Genomic DNA, 26,993 nt, shown 5'->3' on the forward strand with positions numbered 1-26,993 from the left:
AGACCGTACCCTTTTATGTAATGATGTTTACTTTGAATTTATATTAGTTTACACAAACACTCCATCCATGCTTTTGTTCCGGCCCTCCGGTCCAGTTTAAGAACCCATTGTGGCCCTCGAGTCAAAAAGTTTGCCCACCCCTGCACTAGGCCCAATCCACACTCAGAGCAACAGGCATGTGAATACCGGGAGCAGAGATCATTGGCAGTGCATCATAGAAGTCTGCCACCTAGTCTCCAAGCCCTGGTGCTATAAAATAACAACTTGTTGAGTGAATTAACTCTTTCCCATGCAGGCTCCTAACTGGTAGCGTGTCTTTGTAAGAGGGCTGGGCAAAGGTACAGATTCAGTTTGAGACGGTAAAATAATAACTTGCTATTTAGGGATTCTTTTAACCATGCCCCTGATATCATTAATGATTCGCTTTAATGAAATCAGTTAATATTGGTAAAAAGTCAAAATTATTTTATATCTTGAGGACCTAAATGAAACCAGGAATGCTATTTAAGAATATCAGAATACATGCAGTATATAATTTAATGGGAATCCAAGAAATAGTCTAATAGCAAACTATATTTTGAGATGATTCAAGCTTCCCAGTCATTCCCAAAACACATATCATTTTATGACCTGGGTAGACGTAATGATATATCAAAATCTGTGCAATTGAAGTATAGCTAAATTTCTACTATAAGATGATCTTTCTTAAAAACACACACACACACACACACACACACAAACTTTTAACAAGCTGGAATAAGTATTGGATCATGGATTTTTTTAAAAAATTTTTTACATAGTTTAAATGTTGAGGCAGTTTAATCTTTTGAAGAGAACTAAGGAATCTCATCCTAGACTTGTAACATGTTAGATACTAGAAATGACTTATCCAACCTTAAATTTTTACAGATGAGGAAATGGCTCCCTGTGACATACTCAGGCTTGCTGGTGGTAGAGCCAGTGCCAGATCTAGACTTGATTCTGTTCAGTGCACTGTACCATACCACGTTACTAATAATAAACTGGAACCACTTAGATTTTTAAAAATACTGATTCCTATCCCCTACCCAGACATTCTGATTTAATTGGTATGGGGTGGAACTTGAGCATTGGGATTTTTAAAAGATCCAAGTTTGGGAACTGCTCCATAAAGCTATTATTGTGCTTAAGGACTTGGAACCAGGGTAAAATCAATAATACAGACTTCCATCCATTCTGATTTCTTAATCATATATTTGGCTAGGTTTTTTTTCTGGACAATAAGAAAAATACTTACATTGAAAAATAGCCAAGAGTGCTGCTGAACAAAGGCTTTCTTAATAAAGCTGCCCTTTCACTCATAAGTATGTATTTTGTAAATGAGATAGCCTGCAACAAGATTCTTCATACTCATGAAGTAGGAGAACAGTTCTTTGACACTGATCAGACAAGGAGAAAGTCTTCTGCCATCTGTGTTGTGGCATGCTCTGCTGTTGTTTTAACTAGATAAAATTCTAATTACTGTTAAACAGACTGTTTATGAGGTGGTTCTAATATTTTAGAGCAAGTGTATAACTATAAAGAGGCAAAGAAATGGTACCAAATGTAAAAACAAAAGGCCTTTCCTTTGAAAGTAAGTTAATCAGGATTTGTTTGACATGCTGGATTGTTAATAACACGTTCTGTGTATGTCCTTGGTACTGTATGTTGCAAAGGATGTGAAATTTGCAGTTTGTTGTAACCATTCTACAGAGCTGTCATGTACTCTTTTGACACAATGCTGACCAAACATTGTAACTAGAAAATACTAATTCTTTTTCAAGATATCCATTCTTTTAAACGAAATCTTTCCTTCTTAATGGCACGTGTGAGAAGAGTGAAGAAGAGTTAAGAATAGGAGATTGTGCCCTGGCCAGCATCTCAGTGGTTAGAGTGCCAGCCTGAGCACCAAAGAGTCACAGATTTGATTCTAGAAGGCACATACTTGGGTTGTGTGTTGGCTCCCCTCCCCAGTCTGGGTGTGTGTGGGATACAACTAGTCGATGTGTTTCTATCACATCGATGTATCTCTCTCTCTTTCTCTCTCTCCCCTCCCTCTCTCCCTTCCACTCTCTCTGAAGAGCAATGGAAGAAATATCCTCAAATGAGGATTAATCAGAAAGAAAGAATAGGAGATTGTGATCAGATTGAAGCATTTAAGAATTTTAGATCTTTTATTGAAGCAGTGGCAGGATGATAATGAGAGGCTATATATTTGAGTTGCTAGAATAGAGGTTAAAGGGGATGTAATAGTTTTCCATTGCTGTCATTACTACAAACTTAGTGGTTTAAACAACAAAAACTTACTATCTTATGTTCTCCAGGTCAGTAAGACAACTCAGGGGTCCCACAGGGCTAAAATAAAAATTTCGGAATGATGGTGTTCCTTTCTGGAGGCAGTAGGGCTGGATTCTTTTTCTTGAAATTGTAGGGCTTAAATCACAGTTGCCTTGTTAGCTGTTAGATGAGGGCTCTTCCCAGCCCCCGGAGACTACCCTCGTTTTTTTGCTGTAGCCTTCCTTCCAACATTTTAAAAAGCCAGCAACAACAGGTCAAGTCCCTTTAAGACTTGCAATATCTCCTCCTGTCTCATCTCTCTGATCCATCTTCTGTTTTTCTCTTCCACGTTAAAGGACTCATGTGATTAATTTGGGACCACTGGGAAAATCCAGGATAATCTTTTCATCTCTGTGTCCTTAACCTTAATTATAACTGAAAGTCCCTTTTGCTTTGTAGGAAAAGCTAGGCTGGAGGTTAGGGGAAGGGGGCAGGATATCTTTGGAGAGCCTTTATTCTGTCAAAGGGGGCTAGGTTCCTGGAGTCAAGGAAGCCAGGTGTCAGTTATGACATAACTGTTGAAAGTCTTAATTTATCCAACAAATAATTTTTGATTACTTACTATGTACTGGATATTACAATAGGCACTGAGGTTACTGTGGTAAACAAGGTAAGGCATGGCCCTTGCCCTTATATGTATAGCAGTATACTTATAAAAAACAAGCAAATCAGATATAGTCATGCTTTATAACAGATTCTTTGTGTGTTTTATATTTATGTGAGTTATTTGAAAGCAAGTACTAGTGTAGTGCTTTTTGTTTTGGCCCTTTCCTCACCCCACCACTGATACTGTTATAATTTAACCTAGTTATAAATAACTGGAAAGGAGCAGCGGGAAGGCCAAATAGTATAGGTATGTTATTTGTGCAGCTTTGCCAGGAAACAGCAGTTTAACACTCCTCAGGGGGCCACCAGTCTATTCCCTGTAGATCCTGGGGGAAGGGAGGGACTGGAGAGGGGGAGAATAGACGCATACCCCATAAAGTCTGGGTGTATTAGGGGAGGTACTACCTGTCAGTCACACCTGGGAACAGGTCATTGGCCAGAGTAGGCATGGCCACTGCAAGCACAGGAGCATTTGAAATATTTAATCCCCTGAACAAAGGAGTTAGTGCTCTTGCTTTCTCTTGTGCTCTTGGCTCCTGGCTCTTGGTTGACTCCTGGCTTGCGTGTCTCCCACACTCCTGCGTTTTCCCACGTGGCCCACAGCCAGGTGGACCCCACACAATGGACTAATGGACTGCAACTAGCCTAATGCTGTACCGAATCCAATTCCAACATGGAATGGAAATTTTGGACACTGGCTCTGCTTCTAGCTTTATTGAAGGGATGTAATTCCATGAAAATAAAGCTTTCAACTACATCTTCTCATCCTCCCGTGGGGGCCTCCGAAAATGCTTATTCTAGTGGTACCCCAAGAACCCCACTCCCACTAGCAAAGGAGAAAGGCAATCTATGCATTTCTCCGATAACACCACTACAATAGTGTTTTACATACTAGATGCTCAACAGATATTGTTAACAAGGCTTACTTTGTTTTTCCTTGTGTGTTGTTAGGAACATGAATTAACTCTCTTTTCTGCTATGTTCTACTCCAAAAGCAGTGAGGAATTTTGAGTTCTGTTATCCAGATTCAGATGACAATTTAAGATTCTGCTGAAGGATTTTTTAAAAGGCCTTAAGAATGATCATGTACTCCATTTTATTTTTCTTAATAAGAATTCTAAAGTGCTAAAGGCAGTTTTACAAAAGCTATCATATAATTTGCTACACTTTTGATTTCCCCCCCTGCATTCAATAGCCAGAAAGTATTTACCCAAGTAAAAAATAATCAGTAATTGCTTTAAACCAGTATTCATCAATTGATAGTGAAGAATTGCCAACCCAGAAGCACATTAAAATAAACGCCTCAATGCCCTAACTGGTTTGGCTCAGCGGATAGAGCCTTGGCCTGCGGACTCAAGGGTCCCAGGTTCGATTCCGGTCAAGGGCACGTACCTTGGTTGCAGGCACGTCCCCAGTGGGGAGTGTGCAGGAGGCAGCTGATCAATGTTTCTCTCTCATCAATGTTTCTAACTCTCTATTCCTCTCCATTCCTCTCTGTAAAAAATCAATAAAATATATATTTTTAAAAAAATAAAATAAACGCCTCAATATGTTTTTTCTTTGACTGGGTAGACTTTTAAAATAGTGAGAGATTTACTATCTGTTATTTACTACTATTACAGCTTCTGTCTTTCTCCTATACAATTCCCTAATGCGCTCTCACTATGTGCTGAGTGTCAGTGTACTCTTTATTGAAAACCCACCAGATTCTTATCAATTGTTCAAAAAAGTTCTAGAGGCAGTTGTTCTTAATTTTTTTTGGAGATGGTCAAGGTTACAATTCTGTATTACATAATTTCCCAAAGCAGCAATGGGGAATTTTAATAATGATGAATTGGAATAAGCTTAGTAAGTAAGTATGAGACTTATAGATAATCTACCCAGGTATTAATTTCAAACTTGACCATTACAGAACTTTTTAAAAATCAGAACTACTAGTGAGTGACTAAATATACTTGTAACACAACTTTGGCCTACAAAGTGTAAAAATCACATGGGTTCTTATGGCACCTTAATACATACCAAGTTCTCCATCCAAAATTTCTTTATAATTCTTTGGCCATTTAACATTATTCATGGATAATTTCTTATCAGTAAGTATGACTCTTTATGTCTCCAAACAAATAGCCTAAATATATTTATACAAAGATTTTATTTCTGAAAAAAATAACTTTTGGAATAGTGGATAGAAAATTCACTTGATTTGCTTATGGAGAGATAGCTATTGTCATATTAAGTTTGGATAATACTAACTTGGGTGAGAAAAGGTGATAACTACTTTTATTTTTTAAAAGTGGATTAATGTACTATAATTTTTTAAATGTTAGTAGATAGTGTTGATTTCTGTAAACTTTTTTGATATTTCAGTGCCTAAGAAAGTGTAGCATCCTATTGGATATAGTGCATATGCAAAAATTCTTACTGAGTGGAAACTTGAAGAAAGCTGGAAGTATATCAGTGAATGGCACAATAATAAAAATGATTGAGGTTCTCTTGATTCTTTTGAAAAGAGAGGGAAAATACCCTTCATGGTTATGGACATTAAAATAAAGGAGTAGTCTGACCGGTTTTGCTCAGTGGATAGAGCATCAGCCTGGGGACTGAAGGGTCCCAGGTTCGATTCTGGTCAAGGGCATGTACCTTGGTTGCGGGCACATCCCCAGTGGGGAGTGTGCAGGAGGCAGCTGATTGATGTTTCTCTCTCATCGATGTTTCTAACTCTCTATCCCTCTCCCTTCCTCTCTGTAAAAAATCAATAAAATAAATTTAAAAAAAATAAAGGAGTAACTAAAATATATGCTGTGCACAGAAAGATGAAATGTACTGTCTTACTGAAAAATTTTTACAGGTGCATTGCATCTTTAGAAGGCAGATTTGAATTATTAAAGCAGTCTTTGTTTAGTAAATTGAGCGTCTACTAAGACTACATGGAGGAATAAGCAAGTTTTAACAGATGTTGAAACTAAAATGGCCTTAGTAACAGTTAGGCAATTACATACAAATGGCTTCAGTTAGAAAGGATAAGCCATATATTTTTCCAAATGTGTTTCTGGGAAAAATAATCCTAACTTCTTGAAGTGGCCATTTCACTTCTAATTGAATATAGTATTAGGAAAACAAAAGGCCTAAGGCAAAAAAAAAAAATGTTTTCTTACAAAAGTTTTTGTTTTTCACTTGAAATTAGTGCAGTTATAGATTGGCCTTTTTTTAAAAAAAACAAAAAACAATCTTATTCTTTTAAATAAAGTGTAGCAATGTGAAATTGTTGATAAACTTACTAACAAAGCTGTGAACAATTGTATCCTTAAAAAACAAGTAATCAGCACTAACCGGTTTGGCTCAGTGGATAGAGCGTTGGCCTGCGGACTGAAAGGTCCCAGGTTCGATTCCAGTCATCAAGGGCATGTACCTTGGTGTGGGCACATCCCCAGTAGGAGGTGTGCAGGAGGCAGCTGATTGATGTTTCGCTCTCATCGATGTTTCTAACTCTCTAACCCTCTCCCTTCCTCTCTGTAAAAAAAATCAATAAAATATATATAAAAAAACACACACAAAAAAGAAGTAATCATTGAGTTTCACTTAAATACAAGTATTTGGCTGAATATAATTTTTAGAAATAACACCTAAGATAAACAGGAATAGAATAGATTAAATATTAAATATGGACAGGTAGCAGATTTGTACTTATTGTTTTTTAAATTTAAATTAATTCCTGTAGTATGTGGATTTGGATGTTTTGTGCCATGTGTACATATAATATATAATGGAAGCTTATAGTACTAGTGGATTAGTAAGATAAATAAACTCTGCAGAATAGAATTAATTTTGAAATATTGTTATCTGATTTACATTTTTGTTTCACCTTGTCCAGTTTATTCAAACAACTAATTTTTCCCTGATAATAAAGGTGGAAACAAATGATTGTTTAACTTTTTTTATTTTTAGAATGCTCTTAAGCATTTGAGGTAGAATTAATCACAAAACATTCTTCCCTTCCTGAAATTCTCTAACTATAAATCAGTATTTTTTTTTTTTTAAAGACAACTTTAATGGAAGTTCTTTTATGATGCCATTAAGTCATTATCAGGATTTACTCTTCAGTTAGGTAGGGTTGTGATTGTTTGCAGATTAGATTCCTTTGCAGGTGATGCACTATCTAGAAGAACTGACATTTAGATTATTGATCCCACAGTGATTCTACATGTCAGGACAGAGCGGTGATATTTGTCACTGCTCTATCTTAAAAGTAGCCAGAATAAACAAGAGAATTGTTACAGACTATAAAATCCAAACTAAATATTCTAGAAAAACCTTAATGAGCTAAAGGTTATTTGTTTAATTATCCTAAAAAATTTTTTCATGAACATGCAGTAAAATTGACTTTTTCTATGTACAATTGATGAATTTTAACATGTCTGTAGATTCATTAACCACCATCAAAGTCATTATCCAGACAGTTCAATTAATTCATAAAACTTCATGCTATCCCTGTCACTTTGCAGTTGCACCTTCTCCAGCCCATCAGTAACTCTTGACAACCACTCTGTCGTTTTAGTTTTATTTTTTTCAAAAATGATCATTAAATGGAATTATACAGTACGTAGCTATTTGAGACTGTTAGCATAATGCCTTAAGATTACTTTTAATTGCTGAGTAGGATTCAGTTGTATGGATGTACCAGAGTTTGTTTATCCATCCATTCATTCATTGAAGGACTTTGAGTTGTTCAAGCTTTTAGCTAATTTGAATAGAGAAGCTATAAACATTCATGTACAGGCTTTTGTGTGAATGTGAGTTTTCGTTTCTCTTGGGTAAATACATAGTAGTGGGATTGATGAATCAGATGCTAAGTATATAATTTAACTGTATAAGAAATTGCCAGACGTTTTTCTAAAGTGGTTATACCACTTTGTATTCCCATCAGAAGTGTATGATAATTCTAGTTCTGCCTGCTTGTCAGCACTTGATATGGTTAGTCTTTTTAATTTTAGCCATTCTAATAGGTTTGCAATGATATCTAATGATTTTAATTTGCATTTTCCTAGTAGCTAATGATGCTGAATATATTGTCATGTGCTTTTTTGATATATTAGTATATCTATAATAATAAAAGCGTAATGTGCTAATTAGACCAGACAGCCAAACGACCTTCTGGGCGTTCTTCCAGACGACCTTCCGGACAAAGCCGGTGGCTGCAGCCACTGTGGCTGCGAGGGCCGAGCCCCTGGCACAAATTTCGTGCATCAGGCCTCTAATATGTATATCTTCTTTGGTGAAGGGTCTGTTCAATTCTTTTGTCTATTTTTTTTAAATAATAGAAACTTTTATTTTGGAGTTATTATAGATTTATAGGAAAGTTGCAAAGGCCCTAGCCAGTTTGACTCAGTGGACAGAGCATTGGCCTGCCGACTGAAGGATCCCGGGTTTGATTCCGGTCAAGGGCACATGCCCAGGTTGCAGACTTGATCCCCAGTAGGGGGTGTGCAGGAGGCAGCCAATCAATGATTCTCTCTCATCCTTGAGGTTTCTGTCTCTTACTCTACCTTCCTCTCTGAAATCAATAAAAATACTTTTTTTAAAAGAAAGGTTGCAAAGATAATACAGAGTTCCTGTTTGTCCCTCACCCAGCTTCCCATAATAACATTTTATGAAACCAAGTACATTTGTCAAAGCCAGGAAACCACCATTGGTACCTTAAGTTAATCAAACTCTATATTCTATACTTGGATTTTGCTGATTTTCCACTAGTCTTCTTTTTCTGTTCTAGGGTCCCATACAGGATTCTACATTGCATTTATGTCTCCAGTAGTCTGTGGTATTTCTCAGTCTTTCTTTGTTTTTTGGGACTTTGATAGTTTTGAGTACTAGTCAGGTTTTTTGTAGAATGTCCCTTAATTTGTGTTTGTCTGGTGTTTTTATTACTAGACTAAGGTTAAGAGTTTTAGGGAAGAATTTTATCACATCCAATCGGAAGTACATGATAGCATCACTTGGTTAAGGTAATGTTTGCTGGGTTCCTCCACCTTAATGTTATTATTTTTGTCTTTCTGTACTCTATTCTTTAGAAGTGAGTCACTAATTCCTGCCTACATTCAAGGGGGTGGGTTGATTGCACTACATTTTATGGATTGGTTATCTCTCTCTATATATATATTATTAGGAATTCTTCCGTAAGGAAGTTTGTCCCTTCTCTTCCATTCTTCACTGATTCATTCATTCATTCATTTACATCAATATGTATACTTACTTTATAGTAGTACATTGGTTTATAGTTCAATACTATGTTACTTATTTTGTTGCTAAAATTATTCCAATGTTAACTCCTGTTCCTTTTCTTTTTTGAGTTCCTGATTTCTGGCACTACAAGATAACTCCAAGCTCATCTTGTCTTTTCTCCACCCTACTCTTAAAATCAGTCATTTCTCTAAGGAGCTCTGGTCTCTTGTATTGGAGAATTGTGTTTAGAGACCAATGTCTAGGTGCTGGATGTACTTATTGAGGTATCACTGTGTCTAGGCCTTCTCAGAGAACAGAACTAGGAATTATACATACTAGTATGTATGCTAATCCATGTGTGTATACATATCTATAATTATTTCTGTGTTTATTCATCTATAGTACATATTAAGCAGTGTATATGTTAAGTTCATACCAATGTCTGTGACTACAATCCAGTACCACAGGGTGCATTCTAGCCTTCTCCGCCTGGCTTCTCTCTGACAGTGAGAAACCTGGCTTCAGTCATTCATTTACTTACTTGTTCCATCCCAGTATACATGTAAAGCAAGTTCAGAATAGTACCACCACCAGAAATATATTTACCACATAGAGTACAGTGTTTATGTGCAGGCTCTTTTACTAGTATATTTAGCCTTAAAGTTTCCATTCAAAACATTATTTCCCAAATTTACTTGGGTCAGTTCAATTTCCTCCTATCCCCTTCAGTGAGGTAATGCTATTCATTTATAATACAGTCAGATTCATTTGTCACAGACTGTATTCTATCTTGAAATCCCCCCAATTAGTTGATTTTTTTAAAATTTGCATACATTAAAGTTCACTTTTTGTGATGTGTGATTCTATATGCGTTTTTAACAAATACACAGGATCATTGTCAATTACCCCTGTACCATACAGATAATTTCATCACTCTAAAATTCTCCTGTTAAAAGGTTCTGAACACAATTACAATGTGTGTATGGCAGGGGGTCCCCACACCAATAAGTAATTCTTGGACATCAGCTGGGTATTCTACAATTCAGCTCCACTCTGACACTATCTATCCAGAGATAGCATCAGATTCCTCAGGTTAAGAGCTCAGTCCCATAAGGCTGCTCTCCCCTGCCACTCCTACTTCAGAGGCCAATCCTAAGTCCAGGTTGTCACCTGTACTTCTGATCCACCAACTGTAGATTGGCTATTTCAGTGACCACCTCTGCTCTTTGGGTTTTATTAATTTGCTAGAGTAGCTCACAGAACTCAAGGACACACATTACTTACTAGATTACTGGTTTACAAAAGGATATAAACATCTAGATTAAAGAGATGCATAGGGCCAGGTATAGGGAAAGGATATGGAGCTTTCATGCCCTCTCAGAGCCCACCACTCACCAAATTTTCACGGGTTCACTAACCAGCCTGGAAGCTCTTTGAAACCACTCCTATTGGGTTTTTATGGAGGCTTTATTGTGTAGGCGGGATTGATAAATCATTGGCCCTTGCCATTGGTGATTGATGCACCTCCAGCCTCTCTTTCCTACCTGCATGTCAGGTGTGGGGTTAGGAGACCGAAAGTGACAGCCTTCTAATCACATAGTTGATTCTCCTGGTAACCAGCCCGCTTAGGTGCTTTCCAGAAGTCATCTCATTAACATAAACCCAATTTGGTGGAAAGGAGCTTGTTAAGAATAATAAGACACCCATTTTACATTCATGGCTCTGAATTATTTATAAGAACTGAGGACAACAAAGTATGCTCCCATTGCTCTTATCACTTGAGAAATTCCAAGGGTTTGGAGAGCTGTAGGTGAAGACCAACTATATATGAAAAATATATATTTGGTCATCTGAATGACCAAATACATATTTCTTATAAATCACAGTATTGCACCCTGTGCATCTGCTTTGTAGTCAACCATTTCCCTATCCTCCCATCCCTGACAATTTGTTTTCTTTTCCTATAGTTTTGCCTTTTTCAGTGTGTCATAATGAATGCAGTAATACAATATGTAGCCTTTTGGATCTGGCCAGAGCTCTTGATTGTGTTTTAAACTATATCCCTATGGGTTTGTTTGTTTTTTTAGTGGTTGCTGTAGGAATTACAATGCCATACAAGTCCCTTTACCCCCCCCCCCCCCCGCATTTGGTAGTTACATTTTATATTGTATTATATACATACTAGAGGCCCGGTGCACAAAACTTTGTGCGCTCGGCGGGGGGGGGGGGGGGGGTCCCTCAGCCTGGCCTGTGCCCTCTCGCAGTCTGGGACCCCTCAGGAGATAATGACCTGCTGGCTTAGGCCTGCTCCCGGGTGGCAGAGGGCAGGCCCAATCCCTAGGTGCAGCCCCTGGTCGGGCTCAGAGCAGGGCCGATTGGGGAGTTGGGGCGCCTTCCCCTGTCATGCACAGAGCAGGGCAGATTGGGAAGTTGCGATGCCACCCTCAGTCACGCTCAGGGTAGGGCCAATTGGGGGGTTGGGGCACCGCCCCCTGTCACACTCAAGGCAGGGTTGATGGGGAGGTTGCGGCGTCACCCCCTGTCATGCACAGAGCAGGGCCCATCAGGGGGGTTGGGGCTCCGTACCCTGTCATGCACAGAGCAGGGCCAATCAGGGGGTTGGAGCGCTGCCCCCTGTCACGCACAGAGCAAGGTCAATCAGGGGGTTGGGGAGCTCCCCCCTGTCATGCACAGAGCAGGGCCGATCAGGGGGTTGAGGAGCTCCACCCTGTCACTCACAGAGTAGGGCCAATAGGGGAGTTGGGGCACCGCCCCCTGTCACACTCAGGGCAGGGCGGATCAGGAGGTTGGGGCGCCGCCCTCTATCACCCACAGAGCAGGGCCGATCAGGGAGTTGGGGTGCCGCCACTGTCACACTCAGGGCAGGGCCGATGGGGAGGTTATGGCTCTACCCCATCACACACAGAGCAGGGCCCGTGCGGGGGGTGGGGGGGGTTGGGCCGCCGCACCCTGTCACACACAGAGCTGCAGGGCGATCAGGGGGTTGGGGAGCTCCCCCCTATCAGGCACAGAGCAGGGCTGATCAGGGGGTTGGGGCGCCTTCCCCTGTCACGAACAGAGCAGGGCAGATAGGGAGGTTGTGGCCCCGCCCCCTGTCACACACAGAGCCGCAGGGCGATCAGGGGGTTTGGGAGCTGCCCCCTGTCACGCTGATCCCGGTGCCGGGAGGCCTCTCGGCTCCGCTGATCCCGGTGCTGGGAGGCCTCGCGGCTCCGCTGATCCCGGTGCTGGGAGGCATATTACCCTTTTACTATATAGGATAGAGGCCTGGTGCATGGGTGGGGCTGGCTGGTTTGCCCTGAAGGGTGTCCTGGATCAGGGTGGGGGTCCCCACTGGGGTGCCTGGCCAGCCTGGGTGAGGGGATGATGGCTGTTTGCAGCTGGTCACACACCCTTCAGGGTGGGGGTCCTCACTGGGGTGCCTGGCCAGTCTGGGTGAGGGGCTGAGGGCTGTTTTCAGGCCGACTGGAGCGCCCAACTGCTCCTTTTTTTCTTTTTTTTCTTTTTATTCTGGGCCAGCTTTAGCTCTGGCTCCAGCTCTGAGGCCTCTGCTGCTAAACGAAAGTATCTGGTTTGTTTGTGTTCTATAATCGAAACAATGTATAACTCCAGCTCTGAGATCCCGTGCTCGCTCAAAGCAGGTTTCTGGGGTTTTGTTTAGCTTCTATATTTGTTACAATGTTTCTTAAACTGCAAGCTCAGAGGCCAGCAAAGCAGGCGGGGAACGTTGGAGTCCTCTGTCACTGAAGCAAGCAAGCCTCATGTTAGTTTCAAGCTGCCTGGCTGCCGGCCGCCATCTTGGCTGGCAGTTAATTTGCATATCTCGCTGATTAGCCAATGGGAAAGGTAGCGGTCGTACGCCAGTTACCATGTTTCTCTTTTATTAGATAGGACTAGAGGCCCGATGCATGAAAATTCATGCAAGAATAGGCCTTCCTTCCCCTGGCTGCTGGCACCAGCTTCCCTCTGGCACCGGGGACCCCGGCTTCCTTCCTCCAGCCACTGGCAGGCACCTGAGACCCGGGCTGCTTCCCTCCTTTGGCCAGCACCCGGGACCCGGGCTGGCTTCCCTCAGGCCCAGCTTCATCAGGAAGGATGTCTGGAAGAATGTCTGGTCTAATTAGCATATTACCCTTTTATTATAGATTATAGCATGCTAGAGGCTCAGTGCATGGATTTGTACCCTGGTGGGGTCTCTCAGCCTGGCCTGCGGGGATCGGGCTGAAACCAGCTCTCGGACATCCCCCAAGGGGTCCTGGATTGTGAGAGGGTGGTTCTTGGGTGACACACCCCAGAATTGGGCTCCCTCCTCTGTGGTTCTGGTGTGTTACCCAAGAACTGCAGGTGCCAAGTCACTGTGCTCATTGCGCATCATAACTACTGGTCGGACGGTCGGACAGTCGCTTAGGCTATTATATATATAGATATGTTGGAAGCCCCATCAGACAATATACTGTTTTGCTTTCAACTATCAAACTTATTTTAAAGATCTCAAGAACATAAGAATAGTCTACTATATTTCCTCAGATAATTAGCAATTATGCTACTCGCTCTTTATTCCCCGTGTATCAAAGTTTCCTTATGATATCATTTACCATCTGTTGGAAGAACTTCCTTTAGCAATTCTTTTAAAGCAGTTCTGATGTCAACTTATTCTCTTGTTTTTCTTCATCTAAGAATGTCTTTATTTCATCTTCATCTCCATTTCAAGATGTTTTTTGTCTTCAGTTTTCTAAAGTTTAATTAGTATATGTCTTGCCATGGATTCCTTTGTATTTATTCTGGTCGAGGGTTTGCTGAGTATTTTAAATCTTACAGATTATGTCCTCCAACACATTTGGAAAATATTTTTTTAAGATATTTTTATGACATTGAACTCTTTGTTCTCTCTTGCTGGAATACTTGGTATCACAAATGTTGAATTTAAGGCATTCTTTTTTTTTTTTCCAGCCTTTTTTTTCTCTGGTGTTCACCTTAGATAATTTCTATTCATCTATACTAAGTTCACTAACTTTTTCTTTTGTAGTCTCCATTCTACTATTGAGATCATCTAGTGAGCTTTTAATTTTGGTTATTGATATTTTTCTAATTCTAAGATTTGCATTTGGTTCTTTATATCTTCTATTTGTTTTCTGAGTCTTTTTATTTTCCACATGTGTAAAGAATGTTTGCTCTTACTTGGTAAAACATTCTAAAGAGTTGCTTTTATATTTTTTTATATCTTCCTCAGATAATTTCAGTATCTGTTCTTTCTTGGTGTGGGTATCTTTTCCCATGGAAGTTGAGATTTTCCTGGTTCTTATGTTAAGTAATTTTGGATTATAGCCTAGGCATTTTGACTCTTATGTTATGAAACTTTAGGTCTTGTTTAAATCCCATGTATAATGTTGATGCATTTGTTTAGTATGCTATCAGCCCAGTTAGGTTCAGGCTGTATGTTCTTGTGGATAGTGGTTACAACATCAGTTCAATTTTCAAGGACTTTGCCATGCTGTTTGCACTGTCCCACGTGTGCACCACCCATTGGCTAATCTGGAACTTGGTAGTGGTCTGTCTCATAGTTCAAGTCTCAAAGTCTATGTTATTTGGGTCAAATCCACACATGTGCTGCTTGAGGGTAAGCCCAGTGGTTCATAAACAATTTTGAAATGTTGCTTTCCCAAGCTGCTCCTTCTCTGGAATCTCCCAGTGCATTCTGATTTGCTGCAACTCTCCTTTTTCCATCTGACCAGAAAGATAGGGCTTTACTTATCCCTCTTCAATGTTCATTATCTACAACTGTGCCCTTATCTAGGGCCAAGTGGCAGGATGACAGAGGGAGAGAAAAAAGCAATAGGGATTCATCACATCCTCTTGGGCCCACAGCTACTCTGATCAGAGAGGAAGGTGTTCCCCTCCATCAGAGTCTTGGGGTCCCGATGACTTCTATTGCCACAGCTGCCACTGGAGGATAATTTAAGCGTGAGAGAATGGAGAAAAAAGAGGGGAGGTATTCCCACACATTTTGGTGTGAGGAGGTCCCTTTCCCTTTCCCAGAGCGAGCACCGGAAGACTTCTGAAGCTTTCTCTACACTAATGCTTACTTCTGGGTGGAGCTATATTAAGTTCAGGCTGGGAGAAACCAGTGGGAAACAAAATGCTCTTTCAGTGATACTTCAAATTCTGGTCTTCTTACCCAACCTGCTTGCTGCTGTTTACTTTTCAGAGTCCTCAAGTAGATGCTCCATGTATTCTATCCAGATCTTGAGCTACATTCACTCAGAGACAGGTTGGAATATGATTACCCCATTTTATCCAGTATTGGTTAACAAAGGTTTTCAATTTTGTTTCTCCAGGAATTTCACAAGAAACTGAAGTTTTGATCAAAAAATATTTTGAGTTTGAAACCAGACATGTACTAGAGTTTAGATTCTTTCATTTAATTAAGGTAAGATTATTTAATACGATTTAATCACATCCTTACTATGCATTTTCAGTATATATGAATATTTTAAATATGTTTTTATTGAATTTTAGAGAGAGGAAGGGAGAGGGATAGACAGATAGAAACATTGCTCAGAGAGAAACTTCATTGACCAACTGCCTCTTGCACTCCCACTGCTAGGGATCGAGCCTGTAACCTGGGCATGTGCCCTGACCAGAAATTGAAATGGTGACCTCTTAGTTCCTGGGTTGACACTCAACCACTTAGCCACACCGGCCAGGCTCAAACTTATATTCTAATGTGTGCTTTATTAAAACTTTTCAATCTACCAGAGATTCTGACCTAAGAAAATATTTTCATGGTTTTTATGATTTTAATAGCTAATGTTCCATGTAGCAATTTCCAGATATGAGGGGAATATCTACACTAATAAAAGACAAAGATGCTAATTGACCATACCTTTGCTATGCCCTAAGCCACGCCCACCAGCCAATCAGAGCGACTATATGCAAATTAACCCAACCAAGGTGGCGGCCGGCAGCCATGGAGCTGGAGCAAGCCAGAGGCTTGGTTGCCCGGGCGATGGAGGAAGCTAAGCTTCCTGCCAGCCCTGAGCCAGCTGAGGCCTCTGCTCATGGCAGCAAAGTTTCAATTATAGAAGCTAAATAAATCCCAGATACCTGTTTCCAGCCAGCCTCCACTGGGAGTTTGGGTGGCTCGGGGTTGTGGCTGGCCTGCAAACAGCCATTAGCCCCTCGCCCCAGCTGGCCAAACCCTCATGGGGTGAGGGTCCCCGCTGGGGGGCTTAGCCAGCCTGAAAACAATCCTCAGCCCCTCACCCAGGCTGGCCAGGCACCCCAGGGGGGACGCCACCCTGAAGGGGCTGTGGCTAGCCTGCAAACAGCCATCAGCCCCTCACCTAGGATGGCCAGGCACCCCAGCAGGACCCCCCAACCTGAAGGGCATGTGGCCAGCCTGAAAACGGCCCTCAGCCCCTCACCCAGGCTGGCCAGGCACCCCAGCAGGACCCCCACCTTGATCCGGGACACCCTTCAGGGCAAACCCGCCAGCCCCCACCCATGCACCAGGCCTCTATTCTATATAATAAAAGGGTCATATGCAAATTGACCCTAACAGCAGAGCGACTGGGAATCACTGGTCACTATGACACACACTGACCACCAGGGGGCAGACGCTCAATGCAGGAGCTGCCCCCTGGTGGTCATTGTGCTCCCACGGGGAGCTCTGCTCAGCCACAAGCCAAGCTGATGGCTGCCAGTACAGTGGTGGTGCTGGGAGCCTCTCCCGCCTCCTCAATAGCGCTAAGGACGTTCAACTGCAGCTAGGCCTGCTCCCCGCTGGCAAGTGGACATCCCCCGAGGGCTCCCGGGCTGCCAGAGGGATGTCTGACTGCCAGCTTAGGCCCAATGCCCCGGGGAGCGGGCCTATGGCAGCAGGTGGTCATTCCCCGAGGGTTCCCAGACTGCAAGAGGGCACAGGCCTGGCTGAAGAACCCTCCCGAGTGCACCAATTTTTGTGCACCGGGCCTCTAGTATGATTATAATGTTTACTGGAGGTGTTATATATTGATAATCAGATCTGTTTGCCTAGTACAGTAGTTGGTAAGCTATGGCTTACGGGCCAGTCACCAGTTTTGGTAAATAAAGGTTTATTGGAACATAATCCACCCATTAATTGCATGTTGTCTATGGCTGACTTAGCACTACAGTGGCAGAGCTTATTAGTTGCAACAGTGTCTCTGTACCTGCAAGCCTAAAATCTGGCTCATTAAGAAAATTTTGCTGACCCTTGGCCTAGGTGATTAAATCAGGTTTTCTTACTATGCTGTATAATTATATGTGAAGTGAAAGCTAACCAATTTTCAGTTGTCAGTAAGTGTTGTCAGGTATGAAAACTAATGGATGATTTGAGTAGGTGTGCTCCTACCCCTACCTCTGCCACAGGAGGTTAAGCTTGAGAGAATGGTGAAAAAAGGTGAAAAGTGAAGAATCTGGTATTATTTAAGAAGAGGTATTAATTTTCTGAGATAATTGATTTTACAAATAAGACAATGCTGTGAACAGCTAAATGCCAAGTGTTATTTCTAAGTAAAAGTCTTTATTTTGCTTAGATTTTCAAAAATAAAAGTTTATATGATAAAAGTCACACTTGTTCCTCTCTAAAAAAAATTTCATACCAATGTATTTATAGCTTGTCTTTCTTGGTAAATTTAAACAGAATTAGTAATATTTTGAGAATAATGATTATGTGTTTTTAATATCTATCCTAGTAACATAGTGGTTTAGAGTGTATGAAGTTTTAAATGAAAGCGTCCTGATATAAAACTATGTTTAGTGGGTAAAATTGAAATTTTATTTATCTCTGAGGTTTATATTGAATCACTTATACCTGTTTGTGATTCCTAAAATTATGAGTGTTTAAAAAACATAAAATAGGAGAAGAGATTAAAATTTGAGCCTAGCGAGCCTATAAAATATTTGCTAAGCTTCTCAGGAATCTCTTGACTGAAGAAAAAACTGTATTTTTACAATATGATAAATAAATTAGAATTTCTAAGCAATATCAAATGAAATGCATGATAAAGATATTTCTCTTGTTTTGAATTTGTTTTGGAAACCAAAATCTTTAAAAGACATTTTTTTGCTAATTTTTAAGTAATTTTAACAAAATAAAATAAGTTTCTGAAATCTTCATCTCTTAAGAACTATTTGATTTGAAAAACACCCTCTATTATGTCATGCATAACCTGAGATATATTTGAATTGCTAACAGACTTCTGTGAGGTATCTTTGCTTGTGTTCTAAAAAGCAAATTTAAAACTTTTTAAAAGTGGGAAAGGTAATTTATCTGTAAGAATATCTTTGCATTGTTTTATACCATCATACATTTTATATTTATACTAGAGGCCCGGTGCACAAAACTTTGTGCACTCGGGGGTGATGGGGGCCCCTCAGCCCGGCCTGTGCTCTCTCGCAGTCTGGGACCCCTCAGGGGATGACCACCTCCTGGCTTAGGCCCGCTCCCTGGGGGATTGGGCCTAAGATGGCAATCAGACATCCCTCTGGCAGCCCGGCAGCCCTCGGGGGATGTCCACTTGACAGCGGGGAGCAGGCCTAAGCTGCAGTTGGACATCCTTAGTGCTGCTGAGGAGGCAGGAGAGGCGCCCACCACCACCGCTGTACTGGCAGCCATCAGCCTGGCTTGTGGCTGAGCAGAGCTCCTCCCATGTGAGAGCGCCCTGACCACCAGAGGGTAGCTCCTGCATTGAGTGTCTGCCTCCTGGTGGTAAGTGTGTGTCATAGTGACCAGTCATTCCCAGTCCTTCTGCTGTTAGGGTCAGTTTGCATATTACCCTTTTACTATATAGCAGGGGTCCTCAAACATTTTAAACAGGGGGCCAGTTCACTGTCCCTCAGACCGTTGGAGGGCCAGACTATAGTTTTTAAAAAAATTGTGAGCAAATTCCTATGCACACTGCACATATCTTATTTTGAAGTAAAAAAACAAAACGGGAACAAATACAATATTTGTATTTGCATGTGGCCCATGGGCTGTAGTTTGAGGACCCCTGCTATATAGGATAGAGGCCTGGTGCACGGGTGGGGGCTGGCTGGTTTGCCCTGAAGGGTGTCTGGATCAGGGTGGGATCCCGCTTGAGTGTCTGGCCAGCCTGGATGAGGGGATGATGGCTCTTTGCAGCTGGTCACACCCCCTTCAGGGTGGGGGTCCCCACTGGGGTGCCTGGCCAGCCTGGATGAGGGGCTGGTGGCTGTTTGCAGCTGGTCACACCCCCTTCAGGGTGGGGGTTCACACTGGGATGCCTGGCTAGTCTGGGTGAGGGGCTGAGGGCTGTTTTCAGGCTGGCGGGTGACTGAAGCTCCCAACCTCTCCTTTTTTTCTTTTTCTTTTTTCTATTCTGGGACTTATTTACCTTCTATGGCTGTCACTGGAGCTGAGAGCTGGCTTTAGCTCTGAGGCTCGGCTCCAGCTCTGAGGCTGTGGCTGGCTGAAAGCAGGTATCTGGGTTTGTTTAGCTTCTATAATTGAAACTCTGTTGCCATCACTGGCGCTCTAAGCTCTGAGCCCACTGGCGGCTGAAAGCAGGTTTCTGGGTTTGTTTAGCTTCTATAATTGCAACATTGTTGCATCCGGAGCTCAGAGCTGGGCTGCGGCAGGCGGGGAACCTTGGCTTCCTCCATCACTGGAGCAAGCAAGCCTCATGTTCACTTCAGCTGCGTGGCTGCCGGCCGCCATCTTGGCTGGCAGTTAATTTGCATATCTCGCTGATTAGCCAGTGGGAAGGGTAGCGAAGTTACGGTTAATTACCATGTTTCTCTATTATTAGATAGGACTAGAGGCTCAGTGCATGACATTCATGCACCGGAGGGGGGGGTCCCATTGCCTTGCCTGCGCCCTCTTGCAGTCCAGGACCCCTCGGGGGATGTCCAACTGCCAGCTTAGGCAGGGAGCAGGCCTAAGCCGTCAGTTGGACATCCTCCGAGGGGTCCTTGCGCTGCTGCGGAAGTGGGAGAGGCTCCCACCACCGCTGCTGCACTCACCAGCCATGAGCCTGCCTTCTCGCTGAGCAGTGCTCCCCCTGTGTGAGTGCACTGGCCACCAGGGGGCAGCTCCTGTATTGAGCGTCTTCCCCCTGGTGGTCAGTGCACATCATAGTGACTGGTCGTTCCGCCATTCGGTCAACTTGCATATTAGCCTTTTATTATATAGGATCGGTATAGACTTAGAATTAGAGTGTTTACACATATGAATTATGATAAAATTAAACTACAGAAAAATTGATAGGAATAGCTTGAATATGTGAATGAGGCCTCCATAGTAGTGTGTGTATTTAGTTGTGGTCTAAACTGAATTGCATTCGTAAGGTACCTATCTGATTTATAGAGTGAGACTCATGCATAAGAATTCCATTTTAAATGATAGATGATATAAGAAGGTACTGCTAAAGCTTTTTGCCTCTATCAAGATCATATCTTAACCCTTTGAGTGCCAACCAATATCCTAGGCACTATGCTAAAATTGCCAAGGCATTTTTGCTGATTTTACAGCAGTTTAGGAAAAAAATTATGAATCACAAGTAAATGAAGTTAGCTATTCAAAAACTTAAGGAAACCTTTATTACATTGACATATTTAGCAATATCATCATCACTAATAAAAGCAGACTTAGAACTGGACGCCATTTCGAAGCTTTGATAGCACTCCCGCCACTTTTGGCGAAAGACAGGAGGAGCGCAATCGTGCTCCCCGGCACTCTAGGGGTTAAGACAGCTTTTTTAAAAAAAAAAATCTTCTCTGCCCAATGGATGGTGTGGCTCAGTGGTTGAGCAGCAACCCATGAACCAGGAGATCATGGCTTGATTCTGGATCAGGAACATATCCAGGTTGAGGCTCCATCCCCAGTGGGGAGATGGGGTGTGTGCAGGAGGCAGCTGATCAATGATACTATCTCATCATTGATGTTTCTCTCTCTCTCTCCCTCTTCTTTCCTCTCTGAAATTTAAAAAAAAAAAAATCTTCCCTGATTTACATTTAAGTATGGTACTTAAAAGTAAAATAATTAAAAATAAATTTATAGAAAAGTTCACAATTTTGTATTTTTCTTCCATATAATCCCCTATTATTACAATCTTACTTTTCTAGGTCAATATAAAATATTTTAAAAATCAAATATTGAGCCATTGCCAATTTGACAGTCTCATTGAAATTAAATATGTGTATTAAAAACAGGGCAGAATTTCTTCTGTAGATGGAATATGCTGCTTATCTTTTATATGGCTGAATAAGAAAGGACTTGGGTGGACTTTAGATTTTTTTCTGTTCATATCATTCATGGTTTTCAGACTAATAAATAATGTCAGTGTCTTAGTCTGTCTGGCTGTTATAACAAAACTAGAGGCCCGGTGCACAAAAATTTGTGTACTCAGAGGTAGGGGGTCCCTCAGCCCGGCCTGTGCCCTCTCGCAGTCTGGGACCCCTCGGGGGTGACCAGGGGATTGGGCCTAAGATGGCAATCAGACATCCCTTTGACATCCCGGCAGCCCTCAGGGGATGACCACTTACCAGCAGGGAGCAGACCTAAGCTGTAGTCGGACATCCTTAGCGGTGCTAAGGAGGCAGGAGAGGCTCCCACCACCACCACTGTACTGGCAGCCATTAGCCTGGCTTGTGGCTGAGCAGAGCTCCCCACTGTGAGAGCACACTGACCATCAGAGGGAAGCTCCTGCATTGAGCTCTGCCCCCTGGTCGTCAGTGTGTGTCATAGTGACCAGTCATTCCCAGTCCTTCTGCTGTTAGGGTCAGCTTGCATATTACCCTTTTACTATATAGGATAGAGGCCTGGTGCATGGGTGGGGGCCGGCTGGTTTGCCCTGAAGGGTGATCCGGATCAGGGTGGGGGTCCCGCTTGGGTGCCTGGCCAGCCTGGATGAGGAGCTGATGGCTGTTTGCAGCTGGTCACACCCCCTTCAGGGTTGGGGCCCCCACTGGGGTGCCTGGCCAGTCTGGGTGAGGAGCTGAGGGTCGTTTTCAGGCTGGTAGGCAACTGAAGCTCCAACCCCCTTTTTTTTCTCTTTTTTTCTATTCTGGGATTTATTTACCTTCTATGGCTGTCACTGGAGCTGAGAGCTGGCTCCAGCTCTGAGGCTGTGGCTGGCTGAAAGCAGGTATCTGGGTTTGTTTAGCTTCTATAATTGAAACTCTGTTGCCATCACTGGCGCTCTAAGCTCTGAGCCCACTGGCGGCTGAAAGCAGGTTTCTGGGTTTGTTTAGCTTCTATAATTGCAACATTGTTGCATCCGGAGCTCAGAGCTGGGCTGCGGCAGGCGGGGAACCTTGGCTTCCTCCATCACTGGAGCAAGCAAGCCTCATGTTCACTTCAGCTGCGTGGCTGCCGGCCGCCATCTTGGCTGGCAGTTAATTTGCATATCTCACTGATTAGCCAATGGGAAGGGTAGCGAAGTTACGGTTAATTACCATGTTTATCTATTATTAGATAGGATAACTGGGAAACTTATGAACAATGGAAATTTACTTCTCACAGTTTTGGAGGCTGGGAAGTTCAAGATCAAGGTGCCAGCAAATTTGATGTCTAGTGAAGACCTGCTTTCTGGTTCATAGATGACTGTCTTTTCAATGTGCCTTCACATAGTGGAAGAGGTGAGCAGAGCTCTCTGGGACCTCTTTTATAAGGGCATTAATCCCATTTATGAAGGAGAGGCCTTAATCACCTCCCTAAGGTCCCACCTTCAAATACCATCACCTTGGGAGTTAGGATTTTAACATGAGTTTTTGAGGTGACACAAAAGAGTGTTTAGCAGTCAACTTTTTAATTTTGTAATCCTGACCAATGTCATTTGTACAGCCTTATGTCAATAAAGAAACTAGTTTGGAAATGAACCTCTAAGGTTTATCCACATAGGAGATAATGTAAAAACATCTTAATTTGATTGACCACTATGGGGTTTTCTTTAAAGAACAAAAACAAAAAACTTGAGGTAATATATTTTTTAAAGCTTTTCTTTGTACATAGTCATTTCATTTTCTACCAAAATAATGGTTTTTAGAATAAAAATAATTTTATTCACAGAATTTGCTATCAAGAAAGTTTACACATTTGAAAGAGGGGAATAAAGGCTATTTTTTAAAGCTTCCTTTTTAAAAATATTTATTTTGGAATAATTTTAGATATACAATTAAGTTCTAAAGTTACAGAGCTTTTGTGTATTCTTCACTCAGCTTCCCCTATTGTTAACATCTTATATAACCTTGGTACAGTGATCCTAAGGACCTAAGGATCATCAATGAATACTAAAGTACAGACTTTATTAGGATTTCACCAATTTTCCACTAATGTCCTTTTTCCAGGATCCCACATTATATTTATTGTCCTATTTTCTTCATCACCTCTAATCTGACCGTTCCTCATCTTTCCTTGTATTTCATTACCTTCACATTTTCAAAGACTGCTGATCAGGTATTTTGTAGAATATCATTCAATTTGGTTTTCTCTGATGTTTTCTCATAGTTAGATTGAACTTACAGATTTTTTGAAAGAATGCCAGAGGGTTGATGTGTCCTTCTCAGTGCATGATATCAGGGGTTACATGATGTCAATATGACTCATTACTGATGATGTTATTAACCTTGATCACTTGATTTTGGTGATGTCTGCCAGATTTCTCCACTGTAAAGTTACTGTTTTCTCTTAATTTTAATAAATATGGGGGGGGGGGATATTTTGAGATTACACAAATTGCACTGTTTCTCCTTAAAATTTTGCCCACTGATTTTAGCATTAACTTGTGGGTTTTGCATGTAGCAGTTATTACTCTGAAATTCTAATGATGATTTCCTATTTCATTTCTTCCTTCTACATTTATTAATTATAATTCATCTGTAAAAAAGAGTTGTTTCTCCCCACATTTATTTTATTTAATCATTTATTTATATCCATGCACACTCATGGATATTTTATTCTTTGTAGTAAAATCAGTGCTATTGTTTTTTATTTTTATTTATTTATTTATTTATTTTTTATTGCTTAAAGTATTACAAAGGGTATTACATATGTGTCCATTTTATCCCCCCGCCCTAGACAGTCCCCTAGCCTCCCCTATCCCCCAATGTCTTATGTCCACTGGTTATGCTTCTATGCATGCATACAAGTCCTTTAGTTGATCTCTTACCCCCCTACCTCCTGCCCCGCAACCCTCCCCGGCCTTCCTGCTGCAGTTTGACAATCTGTTCGAGGCAGCTCTGCCTCTGTATCTATTATTGTTCAAAAGTTTATAATGGTCTCTATTATCCATGAATGAGTGAGATCATGTGGTATTTTTCCTTCATTGACTGGCTTATTTCACTTAGCATAATGCTCTCCAGTTCCATCCATGACGTTGCAAATGGTAAGAGTTCCTTCCTTTTTAGAGCAGCATAGTATTCCATCGTGTAGATGTACCACAGTTTTCTAATCCATTCATCTACTGATGGGCACTTAGGCTGTTTCCAGATCTTAGCTATGGTGAATTGTGCTGCTATGAACATAGGGGTGCATATATCCTTTCTGATTGGTGTTTCTGGTTTCCTGGGATATATTCCTAGAAGTGGGATCACAGGGTCAAATGGGAGTTCCATTTTCAGTTTTTTAAGGAAACTCCATACTGTCTTCCATAGTGGCTGCACCAGTCTGCATTCCCACCAGCAGTGCACAAGTGTTCCTTTTTCTCCACATCCTCTCCAGCACTTGTCGTTTGTTGATTTGTTGATGATAGCCAGTCTGACAGGTGTGAGATGGTACCTCATTGTTGTTTTGATTTGCATCTCTCGGATGATTAGTGACTTTGAGCATGTTTTCATATGTCTCTTGGCTTTCTGAATGTCCTGTTTTTTATTTTGTTACTCAAATTTTTCGAGCTTTGGCCACTGTGAGCCCTTTGAAGGTGCTGCTGTGTCCTTTCAACATGTTTTGTATGTGTTGCTGTTGTTGTTGTTTTAAGTTATTTCTTACTTTCTGGCTCTACAAGATGTCTAGGCTAGTGATGGCGAACCTTTTGAGCTCGGCATGTCAGCATTTTGAAAAAGCCTAACTTAACTCTGGTGCCGTGTCACATATAGAAATTTTTTATATTTGCAACCATAGTAAAACAAAGACTTATATTTTTAATATTTATTTTATATATTTAAATGCCATTTAACAAAGAAAAATCAACCAAAAAATGAGTTCGCATGTCACCTCTGACATGCGTGTCATAGGTTCGCCATCACTGCTCTAGGCTCATGTTGTATTTTCCCTGCCCCAGGCCTGTAATTACCCACTTCTCCAAGGTGCCCAGGTCCATCTTATTGGAAAACAGTATTTAGAAACCAACTTCTGGGTACTAGATGTGCTCATTGCTACTGAAATGTTACTGCTTCTAGGCCTTTCAGATATCAGAGGTAGGAAATGTATGCTTATGTGCTAACCCATATGTTTGAATAGAAAAATAATACAGTCCTATATAATAAAAGCCTAATATGCTAAGTGTCTGATCGTTCACCAGTCGCTATGATGCGCACTGACCACCAGGGGGCAGACGTTCCGACCAGTAGGTTAGCTTGCTGCTGGGGTCCAGCTGATCAGGACTGGGTGAGATGGGGCGGATGTACCCTGGAGCCCTCCCATGGTCCCTCCCTAGCCGGCCAACCTCCCACAGTCCCTCCCTGGCTGGCTGGCTCCAATTGCCCTGATTGGGACTGGGCGAGAAAGCCCTGGTTGGCCCTGATGGGGACTGGTGAGATGGGCTGGACAAAATACCTTATCAGCAGTCTTTGAAAATGTGAAGGTAATGAAATACAAGGAAAGATGAGGAACTGTCAGATTCAAGGCGATGAAGAAAATAGGACAATAGAGCCCTCCCATGGTCCCAATTGTGCACTGGTGGGGTCCCTCGGCCTGGCCTGCGCCCTCTCACAATCTGGGACTCCTTGGGGGATGTCAGAGAGCCGGTTTTGGCCTGATCCCTGCAGGCCGAGGGACCTCTAGTAATTAATAAATAACAATACAAGAATAAACAGTTTCTTGTACTCATATCTGTAAACCTTTTACCCCACCCTATATACACTGAGTGGCCAGATTATTATGACCATCTGACATTTGTAGGCAAATTAGCTCTAATTTCATGCTGAAGTTGCTAGAGGGCCAGACCATTATAAATAGGGAAGCAGATTGTTTACCACGACAGAAGTGATTTTTTTCTGAAGATATGGGTAAACAATGCGATTTAACAGCCTTTGAGTGTGGGATATATATATATATTTTTATTTATGGCTATTTCTGTATGTACTATCTGTATATACAGAAAATAAATTAGTTTATACTGATAACTACAAATCCAATCTAGCACCCATAGGGATTATTCTAGCATTCCTCTTTTGCTTATTTATAACTACATTTACATATTTGCTATATATATATATATAGTAGTTTTAGAATTGCTACCCATACTCCTGTGAAAAACAAATTTACCAAACACAATACAGTGTTTATGTACAGTTCTTCTTTATCTTTACTCTCACAGCATCCAGCCAAAATGCTCTTTTCCAAAATGCTCTTTTTTTTTTTTTCATATCTCCATCAGTCTGCTGTGTCACTCATTTGTAATACAGTTAGATTCATTTGTCATAGTTTGGATTCCATCTTTGGCTTCCTCGACACCCTGGTTTGTTTGGTTTGGTTTGGTTTAATTTGTATCATGTAAAATTCAAACTATGTATTGGTTTTGAGAAATGCATAGTCATGTATTTACCAACAACAGTTCCATCATCCTCTAAATTCCCTTGTGTTGCCCCTTTGTGGT

General features: G+C 41.6%; 1 protein-coding gene across 4 annotated transcripts in view; it reads left to right on the forward strand.

Annotated features, from left to right (window-relative positions):
• GLCE (glucuronic acid epimerase) overlaps positions 1–26,993 on the forward strand; it is a 107,308-nt gene that overhangs the window by 26,137 nt on the left and 54,178 nt on the right. For 2 of the 4 annotated variants that reach the window (XM_036305974.1, XM_036305961.1), the window contains one exon: positions 15,534–15,625. The exons of 1 other annotated variant lie outside the window; for it this stretch is intronic. The gene's annotated coding sequence lies outside the window, so the exon portion shown is untranslated. Of the gene's footprint in view, positions 1–15,533; positions 15,626–22,702; positions 22,819–26,993 lie in introns of all 4 variants that reach the window. One more of the 4 variants, XM_036305957.1, reaches the window with a different exon arrangement.

Source organism: Myotis myotis, unplaced genomic scaffold, assembly GCF_014108235.1.
Source record: "Myotis myotis isolate mMyoMyo1 unplaced genomic scaffold, mMyoMyo1.p scaffold_m19_p_1, whole genome shotgun sequence".
In the NCBI taxonomy this organism is placed as follows: Eukaryota; Metazoa; Chordata; class Mammalia; order Chiroptera; family Vespertilionidae; genus Myotis; species Myotis myotis.